At 38.5% G+C, this 25,950-nt stretch overlaps 1 protein-coding gene across 2 annotated transcripts in view; it reads right to left on the bottom strand.

Annotated features, from left to right (window-relative positions):
* FANCC (FA complementation group C) overlaps positions 1-25,950 on the bottom strand; it is a 271,146-nt gene that overhangs the window by 193,712 nt on the left and 51,484 nt on the right. Inside the window, exon 2 of one of the 2 annotated variants that reach the window (XM_047755023.1) lies at positions 6,256-6,341. The exons of the other annotated variant lie outside the window; for it this stretch is intronic. The gene's annotated coding sequence lies outside the window, so the exon portion shown is untranslated. The remainder of the gene's footprint in view (positions 1-6,255; positions 6,342-25,950) is intronic. 2 annotated transcript variants of the gene reach the window in all.

The raw sequence follows: 25,950 nt of genomic DNA, 5'->3' as shown, positions 1-25,950 counted from the left end.
GGCTCCACATGCCGCATGTGGCAGTTCCCAGGCTAGGGGTCGAATCTGAGCTGTAGCTACTGGCCTACACCACAGCCACAGCAACGCCGGATCCGAGCCATGTCTGCGATCTACACCACAACTCAAGGCAACGCCGGATCTTTAACCCACTGAGTGAGGCCAGGGATCCAACCCGCATCCTCATGGATCCTGGTTGGGTTCGTTAACCGCTGAGCCACAAAGGGAACTCCCAGGATATACCCTTTTTTAAATGAGGATATACAAGAATCTAGTGCCAGCAGTTGACTCCACTATGGAGACCCTGGTAGCTGGATGACAAGTACAGGAGAGGAACTGCCCTTCTCTGTACTTGCACTGCACACATTTTTGCACCTTTTCAATTTAGTGCCACATATACTAACTACTGACTCAAAATTAATAACAATAAACAAAATATAGAGTGAATAACTGCTATACCTTATACCTGCTAAGAGGCAAAATGCTTGGCTGACAGGTCTGGGCTCTGAAAGGAACATACTGCATGAATTTTAGACCATTTATCAGCTTTTACCCACCTGCCTGACAATGAGAAAATATGGGTAGGGCCCAGAGCAACCATCACTGCATAGCTTGTCTGTCCATGCTGAAGTGCTCTGCTGTGACCCAGCAGATCCACTGCTCTTTAAAGCCTGTGTAGAAGATGCAGATTCTGGAAAAGGCTTATGGCAGGCCTCAGTGACTGGGGCTGATCTTCCAAGCCACAAAGCCAGGTACACCCAGAAGCACTCTATCATCAGGTGCAAATTATGCCTGCTTGGTCAAAATGAGTCAGGTTTTGGGATGCTATCTGTATATGTCTTGCTTGTTATGTCATATAATTTTTTTTGGTCTTTTTGCCATTTCTTGGGCTGCTCCAGCGGCATATGGAGGTTCCCGGTCGAATTGGAGCTGTAGCTCCCGGCCTACACCAGAGCCACAGCAAGGCAAGATCCAAGCCGCGTCTGCAACCTACACCACAGCTCACAGCAACGCCGGATCATCAACCCACTGAGCAAGGGCAGAGATCGAACCCGCAACCTCATGGTTCCTAGTCGGATTCATTAACCACTGCGCCACGACGGGAACTCCTGTCATATAATTTTTTAAAATTCCCGTCTCTTTCATTTTCCCCCACCTACCACTGCATATATAAAGGATATTACTAGTACATAAATTAGCTAAAGAGCTATAAATTGCAGAAAATAACAACGATGGAATAGAAACCGACATTATCCAGAACTCCTGGATTTGAAGCTAGGTGCAATAACCAGGCATTCTTTTTGAGTTATCTCCCTTTCCAGAAGGGAGAGCTAAATTATGTTAGGTGAAAGTGTTTAAAAAGTTCTGTATATGGAAAGCAATAGGTATATTACATTTGGCCTACAAAATGTCTGACACTTGTGCATTTAGCATTCCTGTAGTGTTGTTTAACATGTTTTGCTATCTTCTGTATTGCTTATAAACTAATAGCTAGATCTAGAGGTTTCGTAAGATTCAGGGTTAGTTCTTTTATAAGAATACTTCATTTGTGGTGGTGTGTACTTTGAATCAAATCAAAAGGAACATATAATATTTGATTGTCTCATGGTATCTTAATGTTGAAACTTAGTGGTTTCAGGTTGTCAACCGAATCTATCCATTATAAATTTATGACTATTTTTTTCCTAATGGTTTTAGGATTTACTGATGATCATTTTCGATCCATTCGAGGTTGAAAAATACTGAGTTTCTAGTTTTATCCTGCCTGCATACACACTATAGCTTAGCTGACAACTGAAACTTCATTAAGGTGGCCGAGGTTGCTAATGCTGCCAGTGCCTAGAAGATGTAAACAAAATTCCTCTCTGGAAGAAAATAACCTTATCACAGCTTTCTAATTATTTCTTAAAAAAAAAAAATTCGAACAAAAATTAGCTAAAGATAAACACACGGGAAGAAAAGAACACATGAACAACCCAAAAACAATGGACAAGGACAAACAAAACAAAACAGATAGGTACTCAAGATAAAAACTAGACAAAAATTATAAAGTAACTAAGAGGGTTTCTTGTAAAGAAAAAAGCCAAAATTTCATCAACGAACTAAAAACTATTTAAAATAATGACCCTGTAGATGAAAAAAACACAGCACAAATTCTAGAACTAAAAATACAAAATAACTGAAATTAACAATTTGACAGATGGGTTTAACTAATTAGACTCTGTTGAAAAGAGATTTGATGAACTTGGAAGACAGATCAGAAGAAACTATCCAGAATTCAATATATAGAAAGTAAAAACAATGGGAAAATAACTCAGACAAACAGGTAAGACACAGAAATACTGGGAGAAAAAGGCTAGAAGACATATCTTCGTTGCAATGAAAGGAAAAAAAAAAAAAAGGACCAACCTAGAATACAACACCCAGCTAAAATATTCTTCAGGAATAAAGGTAAAATAAAGCCTTTTTGACACACTGAAATAATTTGTCACCAATAAACCTGCTCTAAAGGATGCTCTTCAAGCAGATGGAAAATGACCCCAGATGGAAATCTAGAGATGCAAGAAGAAATAAAAATCAAAATTGGTAAATATGTAGGAAATTTTAAATTAAGATTTATAATATAAAAATAGTATAATTGTGGTTGTATATATATACACACACACAGAATATATATGTATATATACACATACACACACACACACACACACACACACACACACACACAGAAAATAAAAATACAAAACAATAGTATATATGCCGGGAGAATGACAGACTTAAAAGAGTTCTAAAGTCTTTGAATTTTCTAGGAAAAGGATAAAAGTGTTAACATTGGATTTTAAAATTTCAAAAATGCATATCATAATTTCTAGGCTACCCACTAATAGAATAAAAAAAGGCAATATATAATTTCCAAGATGTCAGAAGAGAAATATTTGTAATAAAAAACACATAACCCCCAAAAGGTCAAGATTGGAGAGAAAAAGGAATATAGAATAGACAAAATAAATAAAAAGCACAAAATAAAATGGAAGATTTAAACTCAAATATATCAGTAATTATACAACATCCAAATGGATTAAATTCTCCAAGTAAAAGCCAAAAATTAGTTTTGAAATTTTAAAAAAGATATAAGCTGCTACAAAAGACACAGCTAAAACATAGGCTATAGGGATTAGAGAGGCTAAAAAAATAGGGGAAAAAATACTATGTTAACCTAACTAAAAGAGTTATATAGTATCAATTTAAACAAAAATTATTACTAAAGGTAAACAGGATTACTTCATAATAATAAAATGTTCAATTCACCCAGAAGATGTGACAATTCTAAACATGCATGCATCTAATAACATAGAAATGTAACACAAAATATTAAATTTAAAGTATCACACAGAAATTAACATAACTACAATGAAAAATAATTCCAATCATAGTAGGAAATTTTCACACACCTCTCAGTAAATCATAGAATAATTATACAAAAATCCAAAAGCTTTCCCTCAAAGTACTCTATAAGCTTAAGTGTTTATGTACACTAGCAGAATGTTTGTAGCAGTATTATTCATAATAGATCTAAACTGAAAACAACTCACATGCCAATCAAGAGTAGAATGGATAAATAAACTATTCATACAAGGAAATACAACGCAGCAATGAAAAAACTATTATTATAGGCATAGAGACGAATGGACAATCATAATGCTTAGAAAAAGAAACCAACCCATAAGAATACATGTGATATGATTCATTCATATAATGTTCAAAAACAGGTAAAACTAAACTGTAGTGATTATCCTTAAAAAAGCCAAGAAACCTGCTACCTTGAGAGGAAAGGAAGCAGTACTATCAGGAGGATATGTGAAAATGGCTTTCAAGGTACTGGCAGTATTCGATTTCTTGACCTGGATGGCAATAATATATGTATTAACTTTTTAATAATATTCGAAAGTGTAAACCATATTTATGTACTTTTCTATGTAAGTTACTTTCCACAATTACAGAAAAACTATTTTAACTTCTAGAGATATAATTACCACAAACTTATTGGCCCAAAAGTAAGAATATGAATGAGGTGGCCTATGCTCAGATATGAGGCAGTGTCCATGTATTTCACACACACATAAAAAGACTCGCCTTGTAAAATGGGAATGATTCTTCAGATTCACTGTGATTTCAACTTTTTTCACAAATGCATGGAATTTTGTTAACTCAATTAATATGAAAACTTATTAGACAACTGAAAAGTGACTACACTTTTGAATGATATCAAATCTTTTGATGGATAGCAAAATCCTTGATATCTCCCCAAATGTAAATTCTTGGCTTTCTTTGGATTCTGCTTAGTGTATAACATGCCCTCCCATGAATGTCTATGCCTATATCCATTTCACACAAACAACTAAAGAAATATTGTTCAGCATATTTTACTTAAGAGCATAAAAGAGGAGTTCCCGTTGTGGCGCAGCAGAAACAAATCCAACTAGTATCCATGAGGATGTGGGTTCGATCCCCAGCCTTGCTCAGTGGTGCAGGGATTTGGCGTTGCTGTGAGGTGTGGTGTAGGTCGAGGACATGGCTTGGATCCCACGTTGCTGTGGCTGTGGTGTAGGCTGGTAGCTGTGCTTCCGATTCGACCCCTAGCCTGGGAACTTCCATATGCTGCAGGTGTGGGCCTAAAAAGACAAAAAAACAAAAAACAAAATAAATGCAGAAAAGAAAGGTGGATGTTCAATGACATATTTCCTCAAAACTCAGGATTTTATAAGTATTTTGCACACACTCATACATATACTAATACATACTAAGGTAGCAAAAGCAAAGGGCATGGAAAGGTAGAAGGAAATTCCCTTTTTCATTTCTTGAATATTTCTCTTGTAGCACATTTACCCAGGTTCCCAAGGAATTGAATCATGATTTCAATGTCTCCATATACAGAGGCTAAAAAATAAAAAATAAAAAAAAGATCAACACCAGAAAATACATCTTCTTAGTACATATTTCTAGGAAAAAATAAAATGACCTTCAAAAATTCTTATGTAGAATGAACTAAAGGGAAAGTCTTATGAGCATAGACACCCAGACACCTAAATGGAAATGACTACCCTATGAAAAATTTCCGTGTGCTTATTCATGTCCCTGTTTCCTGCCAATCAGAGGAAAGCAGGAGGTGAGAAGAGGAGGAAAAAAGTGGCAAGGAAAACTAGCCATGGGGTCCACTAAACACCTAAGATACTGGAAAAAGACAGGGTCAAAATGGTGTCAGACTGGGATCACACTGCATTTGCCCTTCCCTCTCATTTATAAATTGGTCAAAAGTTACTTTGTTGCTTGCTAAGTACTACTTTATGAATTCAAATCACCTGTGGCATGAAGATACACTGTAGTCCAACCATTGTCTCCAAGAGTTCATAGCCTGAGCTGCCAAACCGACATGGATCAGCAGGCAACAGGTAAGAGAGCTAAAATGTCCCCATTTTTATAATATTCTGTTCTTTAGAATAAGGACACATTCAAAAATTTTGTGGAAATGTCACAAGAAATACGGAGTTCACAAAGCACAATTCATTACAGTGGAAGAAGGAAACGAAAGCATCCACACACTTGAGCATTCTCTAAAAAAAGATGTCAGGAGTTCCTGTTGTGGTGCAGCAGTAATGAACCCAACTAGTGTCCATGAAGAAACAAGTTCGATCCCTGGCCTTGCTCAGTGGTTTAGGATCCGGCATGGCTGTGAGCTATGGTGTAGGTTGCAGACACAGTTTGGATCTGACATTGCTGTGGTTTTGGTACAGGCTGCGGCAGCTGCAGCTCCGATTTGTCCGATTCGACCCCTAGCCTGGAAACTTCCACATGCCTCAGGTGTGGCCCTAAAAAGATGACCCAAAAAAAAAAAGAAGAAGAAGAAGAAAGAAAGAAAGAAAGATGACAAAAAGTGAAGAAACAATTAGGTGTTAGGCTGGAGCAAAGTGTCCTAATTTGTTAAAAACAAACAAAAACATTTCCCTTAATTTAGAAATCAAGAAATATATAGAGTTCTCTGGTGGCCTAGTGGTTAAGGATCCACTGTTGTCACTGCTATGGCTTGGGTGACTGCCACGACATGGGTTTGATCCTTGGCCCAGGAATTTCTGCATGTTGCAGGTGTGGCCAAAAAAAAAAAAAAAAGTCGAAGACCTTGGCAAGAGAGAGTCCTAGAGCAGTGGTTCTCAAATTATCTTTTAGAAAGCAAAGTGGGTTCCTAAAGTTCCACGCAAACACCTGAGCATTTAAGCAGTCCCAACTTCGAAGAGCCACCGGCCCAGGCAGCGCTGCACAGGATGTCCAGTCTATCAAAGTGTTGGGACCTGTGACCAAAATAATCAACACAACATTTCAGCATTATTATAAAAATAGTTTTGCCCTTGTGAATCTCTTGAAAGGGTCTCAGATATACCCAATGACGCCCAAGCCGCATTTTGAGAATGTATGGTATAGACTAGTCATGGTATTTCCATTTGTCTTCCAATTAACTGTAGGAATGGACAATATTAGGCAATTCTGGACAATAAGAACGAGCGTCAGGAGGATTTTTGAGAGAGTCTTTTTGGATCTTAAATTAACTTTTTTTCCCCCATATTAGACACTGTACTCTTCATGTGACACTTAGAACAGCAGTAAGTCCCAAGTCAGCCTGTGAGGACTGGCCAACATGTTACAAAGAGTAAAGCCAAAAGATGGACCTGGGGCCCCTCACTAGCATAGCTGAAGGAATGAAGTAGCCAACCTTGGAATTTTCCTTTTGCCCTAGGCCTCCTTTCATTGAGTTTTCTTGCAGTCAAACATGTCCTAACTGGCACATCTCCCCAGAACCTAGTCTGCTGAATACATTCTGAAAAACCCCTGCTGTGCTCAGCAGCTGGCACATAGTAGAAGCTCAATAAATATTTGTGGGAAAAAAATGGGTGAATAAATGAATAAGCAAACAGACCCACTAAGGCTGTTGTAGAGGAGAGACTAAGATGGATAAATATCTGAATGATTTTATGTTGACAGATGCTCTCAGATTGTCAATTTTTATGTCTTTTTTTTTTTTTTTGCTTTTTTTCGAGGGCCGCTTCTGCGGCATATGGAGGTTCCCAGGCTAGGGGTCTAATCGGAGCTGTAGCCGCCGGCCTACACCACAGCCACAGCAACACAGGATCCGAGCCGCATCTGCGACCTACACCACAGCTCACGGCAACGCCTGATCCTTAACTGAGCAAGGCCAGGGATCGAACCTGCAACCTCATGGTTCCTAGTCAGACTCGTTAACCACTGCGCCATGACAGGAACTCCAGATTGTCAATTTTTAAAACAAAGTTCACTGTAAACCTCACAGTATGAAAAATGACTGCATATTGTACCTGTAAAAGGCTGGTGCAGGGGAGGGGGGTAGAGTGGGCAACAGAGTTTGAAGTTGCTTTCCTTTGGTCTGCACAATCTCCAAGCCAAAAATATGAGAGGTAGGTATACACATGCCAAATATGGACCATAACCTAGTCTAAGTGGCGACCTGATAAAAAGCACTGTTTTTTTTTTTTTTTTTTTTCCATTTCCCCTGAGCATGAGTCAATAAGCAGAGATTTACGGACAGAATGCTAGAAAACATACCGTTTATGAGAGAAGGAAAAGAGACACATCAAATACCTCCAACCAAAGGCATCAATGAGGGGCACAATGACCTTATCAGAAAATACTTAAAACCTCCAGAAATACAATCAAATATGAAGTTAAGTAATTTATGTTCAACTATGCTCAAGCTTGACAATATTTTTCCTCTTCTTTACTGAAAGCCTTATACCAGTATTTTTAATTTACTTTAATGTTTCTTTGCTTCACTATTTTAAGTATAATTGGTCAATGTGTCCTTGTGTTTGCAACTTTTTTTAAAATTCACAATAAAGTATTCTTATTCCCATAAAGTTCTTATGAAAGAAACAAATAAAGTTTTTCCCCTTGGAAACAATAAGGTTTTAAGAAAAGTTCCACTAGGAGGAGCTGGCTTTTTCTCTGTTGAGTCCAGAGCATTTTGCCTGACTTTCTAATCAAAAACACAAAACTGAAATTTGCAGATAATTTCAAACAAACCTCCATCATAAACAAGACCTGGGTCCAAGGAAGCAGGGGAGGCAACTGCAATCCAGGTGCAGAGTGTACACATGCTTCACTCAACTTTGCCAAGAATTAAGGAAATTTAATCTAGCAGATAACTGCCTGGGGATTTACTGAGCTCCACTCTCCCATCCATGTCCCTGGCCATGTGGGGAAAAGAGCTGCTCTCGGGATCTAGCTTCCAAGTAGAAGCATCCCTTCATGAGCGGTGGCCTTTGGAGCTGCTCAGATAGAAACCCCTAACCTTGTTCTCCATCAAAACACCAAAGACCTACGCTTGGACTTGAAAAATACCTGTCTTCCTGCATACATTCTATTAGAAATAGTGGTGACTTACTTTCCTTGCATTCCTGTCCTCAATGCACTTAACTGACAGTGAGATTGTGAGCTTTCAGTGGCACAGTTAGAAAAACGGGCTGAGGAGCACATCAGATACTAAAATATTAGAAATCATCCTGCCTTTGTCACTGGTAACTTGGCTCCAAGTTATTCCTGTTTCTTTCCACCCTTAGTTCTACTCATAATTTATTACTAAATAAACAAAAGAAAAATCCCACACATCTGTTGAAAACCTACCTTATGACAGGAACTCTGAGAAACATTGCAAATAAAAAAGATGGCAGCATTCCTCATATTCAAGCAAGCCATGGCTAATGAGGAAATGAGGAACTGCAAACAAAAAAAATACAATCCCTCCGGGAAGGGCTGGGAGAGAAGGAAACCCAGGCAGCTGCAGAGAGCATCAAGAAGGGGCACCTCACCCGGCGAAAGACAGCTATCTCTCACTCTCTCCTTCAAACACATTATTTACATTTTCACCTCTTCGTTTTTCAGCATCTACAAGCAGGGTGACCTGGCATCAAGACAAACACAACTGCAGGCTCTGACATCTTCAAGACTCTATTTAGTTAGAATGGTGGGTATTTATTTGGGTGTTTGGAAACAACTGAATTCTTAAAATTACCCTCAAAATGAAAAATAAAAGGTGAAATCCTTGAAGAGAACCATGGCATCCTAATAAATCCCACCTGCTTAATCTCACTCATCTTTTGGGGGCTGGAAGCCTCTAAAAGAGGAGTTTAAATAACTCTATGCTATGGGTCACTGAACTCACACAGAAAAGCATTTTTGTGGTTAGCTTTTAGTACTATGTAAAACCAAATATCTCTCACTTTGTTTCCTTTAAACCCTCAGCCCATGTGAGGGTTAAGATGGCAAGTAAATTCGCTCTTTGATGGATCCCCTCTACTCCGCACACACAGCAATGAGAGAGGAAACAAGAAAACCAAAAGGATGCAGACAAGATCAAAAACAATATAAAACTTTTTGTGAAATAGATATGGGACGGAAACACAGGGAGATAAATCCTCAAAGTTAAAGCCTTTAAAGGGTGCCTAAGTTCAAGATCTAAAAACAGGCACTGAAACTGGATGCATGAAACCTACAAAATTTGGGTGGCTAACCATAACCCACAAAGAACAGAGTCAGACCTAGCATCATACCTGAAAGCAGGGTCAGACGTGAAAATGGAGGAGGGCTTCTCTATTCCTGAAAGAAAGGCAGTAGCTCCTTACCTCATATGGAGCTGTAGCCTACAGAAGGGGGAAAACATAGACCATCCAGCAATCAGGAACTCAGGGGAGCAGCCTGTGACTGCCCAAGTAACTGAGACACCATTGCAGTTCTGGCCTGGGGCTCTGTGGAAGCCAGACAGAGACAACCATAAATTGCTTAACAGTGAAAACTGAGCAGAGAGGTGGAAAATGAATGAATGAAAACAATTAAAAAGTATATCTCATTCAAAACCACAGCTCTAAAAGTACATGAAGAACTCTAATGCCAGCAAACCACTAATTCATTTCAGATGAAATGAATATAAACTAGTCTAACAAAATAAGTATATGTAACCAAATTAAAGACAAATTTAAGACATGAAACCATAAAACTCCTAGAAGAAAACAGGAGTAAGCTCTTTGACATTGGTCTTTAGGATTTTTTTTTTTTTTTTTTATCTGTCTTCCCTGGCAAAGGCAACGAAAGCAGAAATAAACAAATGAAACCACATCAAACTAAAAACTTTTCCATAGCAAAGAAAACTATCAATGAAATGAAAAAACAACCTACTGAATGGAAGACACTTGCAAATGATATATCTGATAAGGGGTTAATATCTAGAATATTTAAGAAACTCATACAACTCAATATTTTTAAACAAACAAACAACCCAATTAAAAAATGGGCAGAGGATCTGAATAGACATTTCTCCAAAGAAGACACACAGATGGCCAACAGGCACATGAAATGATGCTCAACATCACCAATCATCAGAGAAACACAAAGCAAAACCTGTCGGAATGGCTATCATCAAAAAGGTAACAAATAATAAATGTTAGTGAGTACGTGGGAAAAAAGGAACCCTAGTACACTGTTGGTGAAAATGTAAACTAGTGCAGCCACTATGGAAAACTACTCATCAAAAAATTAAAAATAGAACTACCATAGGATCCAGAAATTTCACCTGTGGGTATTTATCCAAAGGAAAGAAAAACATTAATTTGACAAGATATATGCAAACTAACGTTCACTGTAGCATTATTTACAATAGCCAAGATATGGAAGCAACCCAAGAGTTCATTAATAGATAAATGAATGAAGACATATACATACATACATACAATGGAATATTACTCAGCAATAAAAAAGAATGAAATCTTGCCTTTTGCAACAATGTGGATGGATCTGCTATGCTAAATGAAGACAGAAAAATACAATATGACTTCACTTATATATGAAATCTTAAAAACAAAACAAATGAACAAACATAAAACAGAAGGAGATTCACAGATACAGAAAACAAACTGGTGGTTGCCAGAAGGGAGACAGGTATGTGTAATTGGCAAAATAAGTGAAGGGGATTGAGAGGTACTATCAACTTCCATTCATAAAATAAATAAATCATAGGAATGTGATGTACAGCACAGTGAATATAGTCAATAATATGGTGACATACGGAAACTAGACTTACTGTGGAGATCATTTTGTAATGTATGAAAATATCAAATCACTATGTTATACACCTGAAACTAATAGAAGATTTTTATACTTCAATTAAAAATCAAAAAGTATACTTAAGATGCTCAAAAGCTAATTAAAATAAGAAACTGAAAAGCAAAAAAGCAGAACTTAACAGATGGCTAAAAAGGAATCAACAAAAAGCATGTAAGTGAAGAATACCGTCATTAAATTAAAAACTCAGTACACAAGGTACTTTAGACTAGACAGAACTGATGAAAAAACTGGTAAATCTGAAGATAATACTAAGGAATTCACTCAGAATGTAGACCAGAAAGAAAAATAGAAAATTATGAGATAGCAGTTAAGAAACATGAAGGACAGTTCCACAAATACCTAGGAGGTGTCATGGCAAAAGAAAGTGAAGAGAATGGAAGAGAAGCAATATTTAAAGATACAAAAACTAGGAATGGGAATTCACATTGAAGCTCAACGGTAACAAACCCAACTAGTATCCATGAAGATGCAAGTTTGATCCCTGGCCCCGCTCAGCAGGTTAAGGACCCAGTGTTGCTGTGAGCTGTGGTGTAGGTCCCAGATGTGGCTCAGATCTGGTGTTGCTATAGCTGTGGCAGAGGCCAGCAGCTGTTGCTCCAATTGGACCCCTAGCCTGGGAACCTCCATATGCCAAGAGTGAGGCCCTAAAAACAAACAAATAAACAACAACAAAAACTAGGAATGTTCAAGGAATACATGAGTTCCCAGATTAAAAATACATTCTAAATATTGAGAAAGGGAATATAATCAGATAAGTAAAATTTTTTAAATCCATACAAACTAAAATATTAATTATAAAAAGAAAATCTAAAAAACTACCAGAGAGCAAGCACCCTGGATCTGCAGAGTCACAAAGCTCAAGAGACTAGCTGCCAGCACTGAAGCCTGGACCAGCTGAGCACACCGAGACCTGACAGCCTGCGGAGACAGCAGGGAATAAGCAGCTCAGATATGCACACCCAGGCTGATGCAGAAGTCCCATAAGCATTTTGCCTCTTCCTTAACAGTTGGTGGATACAAAATGAAGCAACTATCTTTCATTTTAGTCAACCCCAAGAAACGTCCTGAAAAAGCAGACCCTTAAATGCTTCCAGCAACTTCTATCAGCAAGAGATTTATCCTCCCTATACTGACAGTCTGGATTTAAATTTCTCTTCCTTGCCCACCACGCTTCCGCCAGCAGCAACAAACATGGACTTTCTTGAATGCCTTGTTCACTATCATTGTATCACAACCCACGTTAGACCAATGGACTATTATACAGCAAAAAAGTGAGGCAAGGAGCTGATGCCAGCAGCATTCACCGTCAGCTATAGTTATTAGCAGCAACCATCTGGACTCGGTGGTTTTCATCTGTGTTCCTTCCATTTACACATTTCTCTACCACGTGCAATTTCATTCTATTGCATCTTGCCTGAAAATATAAACAAACAAGAATGACAGCCCAAGTTATCGGGAAAGGAACGTGATTTGGAGGATCACAGATAGTTTCCAGGAGAACAAATGGCCTCAGAAAACTGATAATGCACAATACAAATCATAACTGTTCTTATAAAGACCAGAGCTGTAAATTTTCTAAAAGGTTATTAGCAAACCTCTCATTTAGGTTCCCCTAAGCTAGACCTCAGGCAAGTTAGAGAAGGTAAAGACCTGAATTTTGGTCTAATTTCCAGACCAAAAAACCTCTCACCAAAACCACCCATATGATGCTATCCGGATGGTGCACCTGACAGTCACTCAAGGGGATCGAGAGGGACATAAGATCTGAAACTAGCCACCAAGGTCTCAGAAACTTTCTAAAAACTGTGTTATATCATGGCACAAGAGCACCACCTACTGAAATAGTTCCAAGGGACAATTTAGTTCATTAACTGAAAAATGGCTGGCTATAAACCCACCTCTAACCAACTGTTTACCTTGGCTTTGGAAAAGTATGACTGTGGAGGGATGGACTTCAAATCATTTCAATCTAACTGGCTGTGTCGTTTTCTTATTTAAAACGAGGGCCCTTGCCAAGACCTCCTAAAAAAGAAATAGCTCCCCCCGCCCTGGCTTTTGCTTTAATAATCACCATAAAATGAGTCTTGCTACCATCAATATTCTCTTTCCCTCCTCCTCACTTCTAGATCTCTTCCCCTACCTGTTTTCCAAGAAGCAGAGAAAAACTCAAGGGGAGAAACTATAGTAGTTCTAATGGGTCCGGAAAGGATATACACTATCAAGTCATTCAGTCAAATTTTAAATTATACAAGGCACAATACTAAGATTAGGGACTTGTGAGTTTTTTTCAACCTAATTTAAATAAGGCCACCAGTTAGTTCCCCTCCCCTCAAGGAATTTACAATGAACACAGAAATTATAGACCAGCAAAGCTGCAGCCCAAATGATCTACTAGTAAAACAGAATAAAGAAGAAAATACATATGGAAAGACAATTTATGGGATATTATAACTTACATCAGGGTAGGACTGACTGTTTCTGCTATGCTACAGAATACAGTGAAAGCCACGGCAAAACAGGGTTCTTTCTGGAGTCCTTCAGGCTTTCACAGAGCCCTTAGGTATTGCCATTTACAGAAACCCTGGTACAGACCCACTTGAACAATTCACATGAATTCTAGCCTGTAAGTCTTTTGGTTCTGCTACATTCTACTCTATTTATGAGCCATTGTATGTGTAACCTCTACTATGCTTTAGTTGTGATGAAAAAGCAGCAGCTTGTATTTATTCCCAAGAATGGAAAATTCCTCCCAGGAAGGAGGAATGTAGCAAATGGGTACTGGAGAGGCAAATATCTACTACACCCCAAAAAAATTTTTTTTTTTTTGGTCTTTTTGCCTTTTTCTAGAGCCGTACCTGCGGCATATGGAGGGTCCCAGGCTAGGAGTCTAATCCGAGCTACAGCTGCCGGCCTGCACCACAGTCACAGCAACGCAGAATCCGAGATGCATCTGCAACCACAGCACAGCTCACGGCAACGCTGGATCCTCAACCCACTGAGTGAGGCCAGGGATCAAACCCACAAGCTCACAGTTCCTCGTCAGATTAGTTAACCACTGAGCCACACCGGAACTCCCCGAAATTCTAATTGGGACCAACCTGGGTCAAATCTAGCAGACCTACTAAGGTTTTTCTAGTCTACGATGACGGTCTTTTCTACTGGACAACTAAAACCCAGTATTACGCTTCTTTTTTTTTTTTTTTTTTTTTTTCTTTTTGGCCACCCCATAGCATATGGAGTTCCTGGGCTGGTGATCAGATCCAAACCACAGTTGAAACCTATGCAACACTGGATCCTTTAGCCCACTGTGCTGGGCTGGGGATCGAACCTGTGTCCCGGCGCTGCAGAGATGCTGCTGATCCCACTGCATCATAATGGGAACTCCTATGCTTTTTTTTTTGGTCTTTTTTTGCTATTTCTTGGTCTTGGGCCGCTCCCGCAGCATATGGAGATTCCCAGGCTAGGGGTCCAATCGGAGCTGTAGCCACCGGCCTACGCCAGAGCCACAGCAACGCGGGATCCGAGCCGCGTCTGCAACCTACACCACAGCTCACGGCAACGCCGGATCGTTAACCCACTGAGCAAGGGCAGGGACCGAACCCGCAACCTCATGGTTCCTACTTGGATTCGTTAACCACTGCGCCACGACGGGAACTCCTCCTATGCTTTTTTAAAAAACAGTCTATGGCCTTGTGAATATTGAATCCTTCTATACATCCTCCCTTTCATCCAGTACTAGTCAGGACTTCCATTATAGCCAGAGCAGTCACATGCAAATAGAAGCTCTTCTTGACATGGCACAATCAAGGAAGAAGTAACATATATCCCCCAAATATCAGTCATTTGATGCCTACAAAAGTACAAATTTTTAAATCTGGAGATGATAAAAATTTCAAAACAATAAGTATGTCTGTACTTTATTTCAATTGCTTCATAGAAAAATAAAGGATACTTTAGAAAAACTCCAATCATAATTTTCTAGTGCATACATGGCGCATGCTCTCTCTCTCTCAGGAGCTATTGGAAAAAGACTCTCTCCTTATTAGGTGTGAAGAAGGAAACAAAAAGCTATCTCATGGCCACAAGGAAGCCAGCTGTAGAATGAAGTGTGGTAGGTAAACACAGGTTTCAGGTGATGACTTCCTGCCATGAGGGCTCTTAAAAAGATGTAATACCTTTTAGACAATGACTCCTTTTTCCCTCCTTCGTATATGACTTTCTCACCCCACAGCACACTAAGTAAATCAAGATAATATTTACTCTGCATGGCACCTTCTTATTGAGAATATCATAGAACAACAAAAAAAAATTAAGGCTGTATCCATGGCATATGGAAGTTCCCAAGCTAGGGGTTAATTAGAGCTGCAGCTGCTGGCCTACACCACAGTCACAGCAATGTGGGATCCGAGCCTCACCTGCAACCTAAACTACAGCTCACGACAACGCCAGATCCTTAGCCCTCTAAGTGAAGCCAGGGGTCAAACCTGTGTCCTCATGGACACTAGTCAGGTTTGTTGCCACTGAGTCTCAACAGGAACTCCCTGTAAAAGTTTTTTTTTTAAAGGCCAAGGTAACAAGGGCAACTTGGCTCAACAAACCTCAAACCAAATCTTGACACTCTGAGCATAAGGATCAGAAATAGTGGAAATAGAATGAAAAAGGCAAGAATGGATCTCAACTATTACCTGGCAGCAGCTGTAGTCCTCACATGCTTGCTTCTTCCAAATATAAAGGATAATTCCTGTTGGTTGTACTATGAATACAACCTTTATCTGCTTCGAAGTCTAGTATGTGAACCTCAACCATTAGGAAATTAAAATAAAAAAGTTTTTATTGGGTCTCCTCCTAACTCTATCCCCAAGACATTATGCATTTCCAGTGCCCACTAAGAATTTCATGGGGGGATCTCCTCCCATATCTAAGATATGAAGGGGTTTTTATTGTTGCTGGGTTTGCTTGTTCTTGAAGAAATTTTCATCCCAACTTAGATGGCAGTATATTCTAATAGCACCATATGGCCTCTGGCATTAATTCCATGGGCCAAGTTTGCTTTAAACCCTCCCTCTAACAGATGTTCCTCTTCCTGACACAAGGAGCCTAGTCTTTCTCTTACCCTCCCCTACCTCATCTTCGAGACCACTCATTTAAGGACAAGATAATCTCAAGTAATAGCTTGATTATATATATATCTCCCTAGCCTAAGGATTAATAAAGTGCTACTGATCATTCCTTGTCATACCCCAAGAACTGTATTTGTTCACGAAATCCTCAAAAGGTTTCCCTCATCTATTTGGGTAAGATCTATTTTTTAAAAAAAGGAAAAATAAATTAAAGAAAGTCTATGAGTCGTTTTGCTTAAGAAGTATAAATTTGCTTAAGAAGTATAATTGAAACCTTTGGCAAATTAGAATTAACACTTGAGAATAAACTAGATCACACATAATTACTTTTGTCTACATTTTCTTCTGTTTCTGTGCCTCCTTCCTTATAGGACAGATTTCCTCCTTTAAGCATTTGGGAAGGAAGATCCTGTGAAAGTACAAAGTGTTTACATAGCATTTCCTGGGTTTTGCCCATCATTTTCATTGGAGAAAGAAATTTAGAAGCCATAATTTTATTCATTTAAAAAAACATTTCCGGGAGTTCCTGTCGTGGCGCAGTGGTTAACGAATCCGACTAGGAACCATGAGGTTGCGGGTTCGGTCCCTGCCCTTGCTCAGTGGGTTAACGATCTGGCGTTGCCGTGAGCTGTGGTGTAGGTTGCAGATGCAGCTCGGATCCCGCGTTGCTGTGGCTCTGGCGTAGGCCAGTGGCTACAGCTCCGATTGGACCCCTAGCCTGGGAATCTCCATGTGCCGCGGGAGCAGCCCAAGAAATAGCAAAAAAGACCAAAAAAAAAAAAAAAATTCCCATGCACTAATTCTGAGATATTTATAAGTAAACAACAACCACATAGGGCCTCTGTAAATGTCCAAAGAGCAAAGAGCAAATGAAAAAAAAAATCAGGATAATCCATGGAGAGAGTCTGCGGTATTTAAACCAGACTACCCTCTTCTCAACCCACTGAAACCCCCAACTCCACATGGCTTCAGCCAGAACCACTCACTCTTCCTCCAGCTGCTAGACAAAGGGCTTTCTTTCCAGAAGGAGTATGACTTTAGCTTTTCTCATCTTGCCTCCAGCTGCCTATTGCTGAGGCTAAGTCCCAGAGGAGTAAGACTAAAAGGTGGAGACTCCTTTCTTTCACCCGTCCCCACTTGCAGAATAGCAGCTCTACCTTGTATGGGGCACAATGAGAATGGTGGGGCCCTGAACACTCCTGCACCAGTAGCCCCACACCAGATGTGGTAAGCTGAGAAGATCTCAGGCTGCTGCACTCCCTTCAAGTGCTCACCTCCTAGAGCAACAACATTACTCAAGCCTGTCCTCATCACCATTTCAGCTCCAGAGTCCTGACGCAGAAATTTCATCTGAAAAGGAAGCAGGCCACACCAGAGAGCTTCTCTATGCAAAGGAGTTGGCTTCATTTGCAATGGAGTTCAAGCCTAAGTGTGCTCCCCAAAAGAGTGGGAATTGTGGGAAAAGGCAACTGGAAGGAAATTCAAGGTACATGCTAAACTGCAGGCCAGCTAGTTTGCAAGAGAGAACTGTGGATAAGCCAGGAGAAGCCCTGCTTGAGCTTGGAACAAATATTGAACCTCAGAAACTATTCCTTCAAGGGAGCCACAATTTGACTGGATTAGTTTCGTAGAGTAATTTATGTCTTGGGGCACTGTTAAAAACACAGAGTAATTAGCCAGCAATTAGTAGAAATCAAAAGCTGGGTGTGGTCAGAGAAAGAGTTGAACAGAGCCCTACCACTACCATTGTCTTTCCAGGATGACAACTGGCATACTGAAGCTACAGAGGAGCAATATCAGAGGTTTTACACTGTAAAAAGGGAAATAAACTAGCCGGTTGCTAAAAAAATAAATAAATAAATAAGTAAACAACATAACAGGCCCTGAAAGGGGGTAGGGAAAGACAGCTAATATGAGAGTTGCTACAATATATTATTTAAAATGTCCAGTTTCTAACAAAAAAAATTAAGAGGCATAAAAACAAATGAGGACATATAAGCCATACCATAGAAAAAAGCAGGGGACAAAAACTGCCTGTGAGGACAATAAGATGTTGCTTTATCAGAAAAAAACTTCCAAGTGGCCATTATAAAAATGTTCTTAGAACTAAAGAAAATCATAATTAAAGAAGCAAAGGAAGGTATGATGACAGTGTTACATCAAGTAGAGAATATCAATAGGAAGAAATTATAAATAAAGGATCAAATGGAAACTTTGGAGTTAAAAAGCACAATAACAGAGGAAAAACAAACAAGAAAACACCTCACTAGAGTGGCTCAACAGAAGATTTAAATCGACAGAAGAAAGAATAAGCAAACTTGAAGATAGACAGACATAGATCAAGCCAAAGCAGAAAAAAAAAAAAATTTAAGAGAGCCTCAGGGAAGTGTGGGATCCATTAAGTATACTAATATACTTGTAATAGAAGTACCAGAAGATGATAGAAGGGAGTATTCACATATCAATAACAATAATAACAACAATGATAATAATAAATAAAAAGGATAATGGTTAAACTTTCCCAAATTTATTGAAAAAAAATATAGGAAGACCAACAAAGACCAAGTAGAATAAAACAAAGAGCTCCACATAATAACTTAAAAAAATAAATACAATAATAAAAATGTTTAAAGTCAAGGACAAGGAGAAAATCTTGAAAGCTACAAGAGAAAAATAACCCATTATTTAAAAGGAAAACCTAAAAGTTGACTTCTCAGCAGAAACAATAGGGGCCAGAAGAGAATAGGGTAATATACTCTAAGAGCTCAAAGAAAAAAAACAAAAAACTATCAACAAAACTATCTTGTAAAAATGAAGATGAAATAAACTTTCCTAGTTTAAAAAAAAAAAAACTTAGGTAATTTTTCTTCAGAAGACCCACATTATAAAAAAATACTCGTCAGTTCCTCATATTGAAAGGAAGTAATCAGAGAGTCCACAAAATAAAAGAACACTAGTAAAGGTAATTATGTAATTGTAAATGCATATTTTTCTCTCTTTCTCACAACTGTATAAAAATTAAAATATTGTATATATAACGTACTATTGGCCCTATTAAATGAAAAATGTAAGATACATGTGAGACATTTGCCAACACAAGTGTAAATGAGGTGTGTGGAAGCAAAGCTCTACTGGGCTAAGGAAATAACTACATATGGTAAATAATTCCTATAACAATATATGGTTGGGGCTGAAACATCTGAAGATTCAATACGTAACATCAAAAAGCAGAAAAGGAGAATAAAGATATGTAGGATTAATGTTTCCATATACCACTGAAATTAAACTAGTATAATCTTTAGATGACACTGATAAGTTAAAATGTATACAGTTAGCTTTAGAGGAAACATTAAAATAATATTCAAGCTGGTGTGGCCAAAATGGCAGAGTAGGAAGACCCTGAGCTCACCTTCTCCCATGGGCACATCAAAATTACAACTATTTACAGAGCAACTATGAGAATAACCTGAAGACCAGCAGAAAAGATTTTCCCCAACTGGTTATAGTAAAAGAACCACAACGAGATGGGTATCAGGAGTGGAGATGTGGTACAGTCAATGTGGGTAGGTGACCCACCAACAGAAAAATAATCAGAAGTTATCACAGAGGTTCTACCCACGGAACAAGGAGTCCAAGCCCCATATCACAACCCCCAAACTGGAATGCACTGGGGTGATGAGAATATCTGGCTCTGAAGACCAATGAGAACTCGGGACAGGATAGCTGGACAGTTGTAGGAAGCAGACTTCTTTCTTAAAAGGTGGATGCAAAATATCACAAGCTCTGAGTCCCAGTGTAAAGGCAGTAATGTGGAGGGTGCCTCAGTAAGACCTACTTGCTGATCTTGGAGAGCCTCCTGGAGAGGCAGTAGGCAATGGGGACTCACTCTGGAGACAGATGCTAGAGGCAGCTATTTGAGTGAGTTCATTCTACCACCAGGTGAGGAGTGCAGACAGTGTCATTTTGGAGTCTTCCTTCTAGCCTATTAACACTAGAGGCTTACACACCCAAAAGACACCCCCCCCCCAGACCAAGCGGCCAGCCACACAGAGACATAGCCCCATGCACCAGCTCACTGGCACCAGCTGTGGGCCCTCCAAAGCCACATAACCAGCTACCCTGGGACCCCACCTACCAATGGATGAATACCAGCTCTGGGACCCTCAGGCGCCACAAATCAGACCTAGTGCATCAGTGGGCCAGGACCACCCTCACCCTACCCACCAATGGCTGGAAGTTTCACCACAAAGCAGCACCTGGTATCCAAATGGCTGAAATGCCAGTCCCACCTACCAGCATGCCCACAGCAGTCAGCCCCATGAAAACAAAAGAGACCACAAAACCCACCTAGGAGGCACCCCTAAAGTATACTGCTCTGATAACTAGAGAAATGTGTGCTCCTGGGCCCCACAGAATGTCCTCTACATAAGACACTTTGCCAAGATCAGGAAACATAACCAATCTACCTAATACATAGAAAGGAAAACAGAGAATTAGGCAAAATGAGGTAGCAGAAAAATACATTCCAAACAAAGGAACAAGACAAAACCCCAAAAGAACTAAACAAAGTGGAAATAAGCAATCTAAATGACAAAGAGTTCAAAGTAATGATCATAAAGATGCTCAACAAATTGGGAGAGAACTGGGTAAACAAAGTGAGAAGTTAACAAACTGTTAGAAAACATAACAAGAACAAAACAAAGCTAAAGACTATCATAACTGAAATAAAAAATACATTAGAAGGAATGAGTAGTATACTACAGGATACACAAAAACAAATTAGTGAACAGGAAGAGTAGTGGAAATCACTCACACTCAACAGAAAAAGTAAAAGGATTTTTTTTTTTAATGAGGATAGTCTAAGAGATCTCTGGGACAACATCAAGCATACTAAAATTCACATTATAGGGGTCCCAGGAGAAGAGACAGAGAAAAGTGGGCAGATAACTTATTTAAAAAGACAGAGGTGAAAACTTCCCTATTCTGAGGAAGAAAATAAACAATCAGGTCCAGGAAGCACAGAGATTCCAAACAAGATAAAACTAAAGAGGTCCACACCAAGACAGAAATGGCAAAAATTAAAGAGAGAAGTTTAAAAGCAGCAAGAGAAAACCAACTAGTTCCTTAGAAGGGAACTTCCCTAAGACTATCAGCTGACATTTCAGTGGAAATTTTGCAGGTCAGTAGGGAATGGAATTATTTATTCAAAATGATGAAAGAGAAAAACTTAAAACCAAGAATATTCTACCCAGAAAGGCTATCATTAAGAGTTGAAGTGATAGAGATTTACAGACAAGCAAAAGCTAAAAGTTTAGCACCACTAAGAAATGTTAGATTTCTCTAAGTAAAAAAGAAAAGGTCACAATTAGAAACATGAAAATTACGAAAGCAAAAATCTCACTGGTTAAGGCATACACACAGTAAAGGCAGTAGACCAACTACTTATAAAACTAGTAGGAAGATTAAAGACAAAAGTGGTAAAATCATCTATATCCACAGTAAGTAATTAAGAGATACACAAAACAAAAACATGTATAATAGAAGATCAAAAACATAAAAAGCAGGGATGGAGAAATAAGAACACAGGGTTGTTAGAGTGTTTGAATTTCAGAGCTCACCACCTTAAAGTAATCACTCATATTCATATTTATATATGTTGTTATATATGAACCTTGTGGTAACCACAAACCAATATCTACAAGATACATAAATAATGAAAAAAGAAAAGAATCCAAACATAATACTAAGATGGTCATCAAATCACAAGGGAAGAAAGCAAAAGAAGTAGGGGGTGGGGGGACTATAGAAACAAGCAAGAAGCAATGAACAAAATGGCAATTATTACATACTTAGAATTACTTTAAATGTAAATGGAACAAATGCTCCAATCAAGAGGCACAGAGTATCTCAATGGATAAAAAAAAAAAAAAAAAAAAAGACAGACCCATATATATGCTGCCTACAAGAGACTCACTTCAGACCTAAAGATACATACAGATTGAAAGTGAGGGGATGGAAAAAGATATTCCATGCAAATGGAAATAAACAGAAAGCTGGAATAGCAATACTTTTATCAGATAAAATAGACTTTAAAACAAAGACTTTAACAAGAAACAAAAGACATTACATGGTACATCTACATTTACAATTATTATATCAATCCAAGAATATATAACAATTGTGAATGTAAATGCATCCAATGAAGAAGCACCTACACACATAAAGGGAGAAACAGACAATAACACAATAATAGTAGGGAGCTTTGACATTCGTTTACATCAAAAGCCCCATCACTTAGACCAAAATATCAATAAGCAAACACTAGTCTGAAATGTTCCACTAGATTAGATGAACTTAATAGATATATACAGAACATTCCGTCTGAAAGTAGCAGAATACATTATTTCAAGGGCACATGGAACATCTCCAGGACAAATCACATGCTATCCTGGAGAATGTTCCATAAAACAAGTAACAAATTTTTAAAAAATTGAAATCACATCAAGCATCTTTTCTGGCCACAATGGTATAAGAACAGAAGTCAACTATAAGAAATAAAAAACTGCAACAACAACAAAAAAAAACCACATCCATGGGAAGTCCAAAAAACATACTACTAAATAACCAATAGGTCACTGAAGAAATCAAAGAGGAAATTAAATACATATATATGTATGTATGTATATACATATATATATATATATGTATATACACACACACACACGCACACATATAGGGAGACAAATTAAACAGAAACACAGTAATCCACAGTCTACGGGACCCAGTAACAGCAATTTTAAGAGGAAAGCTTATAACAAGCCCTCATCAGGAAACAAGAAAAATCTCAAACAACAACCTAACCTTACACCAAAAGGAATAGAAAAAGGATAAACAAAACCCTAAGTTAGTTTAAAAAAAAAGAGGGAGGGAGTTCCCGTTGTGGCGCAGTGGTTAACAAATCCGACTAGGAACCATGAGGTTGCGGGTTCGGTCCCTGCCCTTGCTCAGTGGGTTAACGATCCGGCGTTGCCGTGAGCTGTGGTGTAGGTTGCAGACGCGGCTCGGATCCCGCGTTGCTGTGGCTCTGGCGTAGGCCAGTGGCTACAGCTCCGATTCAACCCCTAGCCTGGGAACCTCCATATGCCGCGGGAGCGGCCCAAAGAAATAGCAAAAGGCAAAAAAAAAAAGGGAGAAGAAGAAAAAAAAGAACAGAACAAGAAATAAAGAAATCATAAACATCAGAGCAGAAATAAATGAGCTAGTTCTTTGAAAAGATAAACAAAATTGATAAAACTTCAGCCAGGCTCCTCAAAAAGAGAGAGAGAGAGATGGCCCCAGTGAATAAAACCAGAAAGGAAAGAAGAGAAGTTACAACCGTCACCACAGAAATATAAAGGGTCATTAAGAGATTACTATGAAAAATCACATGCCAAAAAACAAACCAACAAAAAAAGATAACCTAGAAACAGTAGATAAGTTCCTAGAAATGTAAAATTTCCCAAGACTGAATCAGGAAGATATAGAAAATATGAACAGATCAATTACCAGTAATGAAATTGAATCAGTAATACTAAAACTCCTAACAAACAAAAGTCCAGAATTAGACAGCTTCTTGGATAAGCTCTACCAAACATTTAAAGAAGAATTAACATTCACCCTCCTCAAACAACTCCAAAAAATTTAAGAGGAAGGAACATTTCCAAACTCATTCTACAAAGTCAGCATCACCCTGATAGCAAAACCAGACAAAGATACCACACATACACGTGAGCGCACACACACACGCAAACACTTACAGGCTATCACCAATGAACATAGATCTAAAAAATCCTCAAGAAATATCAGCAAACCAAATTCAATAATACATTAAAAGGATCCTACACCATGATCAAGTAGGATTTATCCCAGCAATGCAAGGATGGTTCAATACCCACAGAGAGAGAGGAAGATGAGGAGAAATCTCTGAGCCTCATGAAGGAGTAAGGCAAATCTTAAAAGTTAATTCTTCAGCCTAACCACTGATTTTTTTTTTTATTACATGCAAATACCTGGAGAGGATGAACCATGCTCTTAGACATTAGTATGAATATCTTAGGAGGGACTCGTTGACAGTGGGTAAAGGGGGTTAGGTAATAGGGAAAGACAGAAGAAACCAAGCTACCAATGACAGGTGAAATGAGAAGGTGTCAAAGGCAAATTCCTTCTACAGCCATCCTGGGAGATTCCAAAATACTTAGCATGGCATATCTGGAACATTCAGTTATAAAGGATGGAGTACAGGACCAATAAGGCATGGTTTACACTATCACGGAGCATTAACAAGATCACTCAATCATTCCGTGACTGTTACTTTGTTTCTGAACCCAATTTTCAAATTTTGTTTTAGACACTGTCTTTCTAGGAAACCAGCTGACTTACTGGAAATGCAAGCTTACCTAAATTTTTATAAATACCTAAGAATATGCTTTACGCATTATGCTCCACCATGGTATTAGGTACAAATCATTTTATACAAGTTAATAATTTAATGAATGGCAATAGCCTAACTATTCTGAGTTGCCACTAGACATAAAGTTAAACCTTATCCAAAAACATGAACAGCTACTTAGGAGTCACCTATCCCTCTCTATTTTAATCTAATAAAAATCACTGTAACAGTGTAATTAAAGAGACTGTGGAGGTAGATTGCCAAGGTCTGCCCTGTGACCTTGGGAAATTAACTTCTCCATGCCTCAGGTTCTGCATCTGTAAAATGGGAAAAACACAGAAAGGTTACCGTGAAGAATAAAATGTATTATTATATAGAAATCACTTAGACCTGTGCCTGGCACATTGGAAGCAGTCAAAAAAAGTGTCAGCCATTATCATTAGTTATGGCATTTCTAATAAAAAGAAGATAGTGGCTTTCTTCATGATTTCTCCACTAGGTAGAAATAATCTCTCTTGGCAAGTCTAAATGCTTGTCAGCAAAAGTGCTCATGAAAGCAATGGAGTCAACAGTGAGAATAAGCATCAGTGCCTTGGACAGGCTGCACCACACAAACCTGAAAGCCACAAAGTTGTTTACTTTACTATACCACAAATATTAGAGTCAGAGATTTCAAGATTTTGCTAAGCCCAGTTCCTGCTACATTCAAAATGTGGTAATATAAGATGGTTTGGTCTTCTGTCAAGTCATGAGTTGTATAAACACCAGTTTACAACAAAAATGACTATAAAAGTGGTATGGTTCTTATTGGTTATATTAAATTATATTTGAGGTCTTCTATTTTTCTAGCTGCAAATAATAGGGAGAAGAGTCTACTTGAGAGCAAGAACCAATTTTAAATAAACTATAAATGTCTCAACATAACCTGGAAACTTCAGTTCAGTCTCTTTTTACGTGTAAGACCCAACACATCACAGTTTATAGTTTGAAATCCAAACTTATCACTAGCGAACGTGGTTCGAACCTAGCTCTATAACTATCACCTGTGTGGCTCAAAATAGTTCATCTCTCTAAAAGAAAGGGGTAATGATACCAACCTTCTAGAACCAAGTAGACTAAGTAAGATAAATGTTAACAATAAGCAGTAGTTATAACTAGTAAGAAATAATAAAGGAAAATACCATTTACGTGAGCTCTGAGATTCCT

The sequence above is a fragment of the Phacochoerus africanus genome, chromosome 12, assembly GCF_016906955.1.
Source record: "Phacochoerus africanus isolate WHEZ1 chromosome 12, ROS_Pafr_v1, whole genome shotgun sequence".
NCBI lineage: Eukaryota > Metazoa > Chordata > Mammalia > Artiodactyla > Suidae > Phacochoerus > Phacochoerus africanus.
The sequence above is the reverse complement of the archived record's forward strand: the minus strand, read 5'-3'. Positions and strand labels throughout refer to the sequence as shown.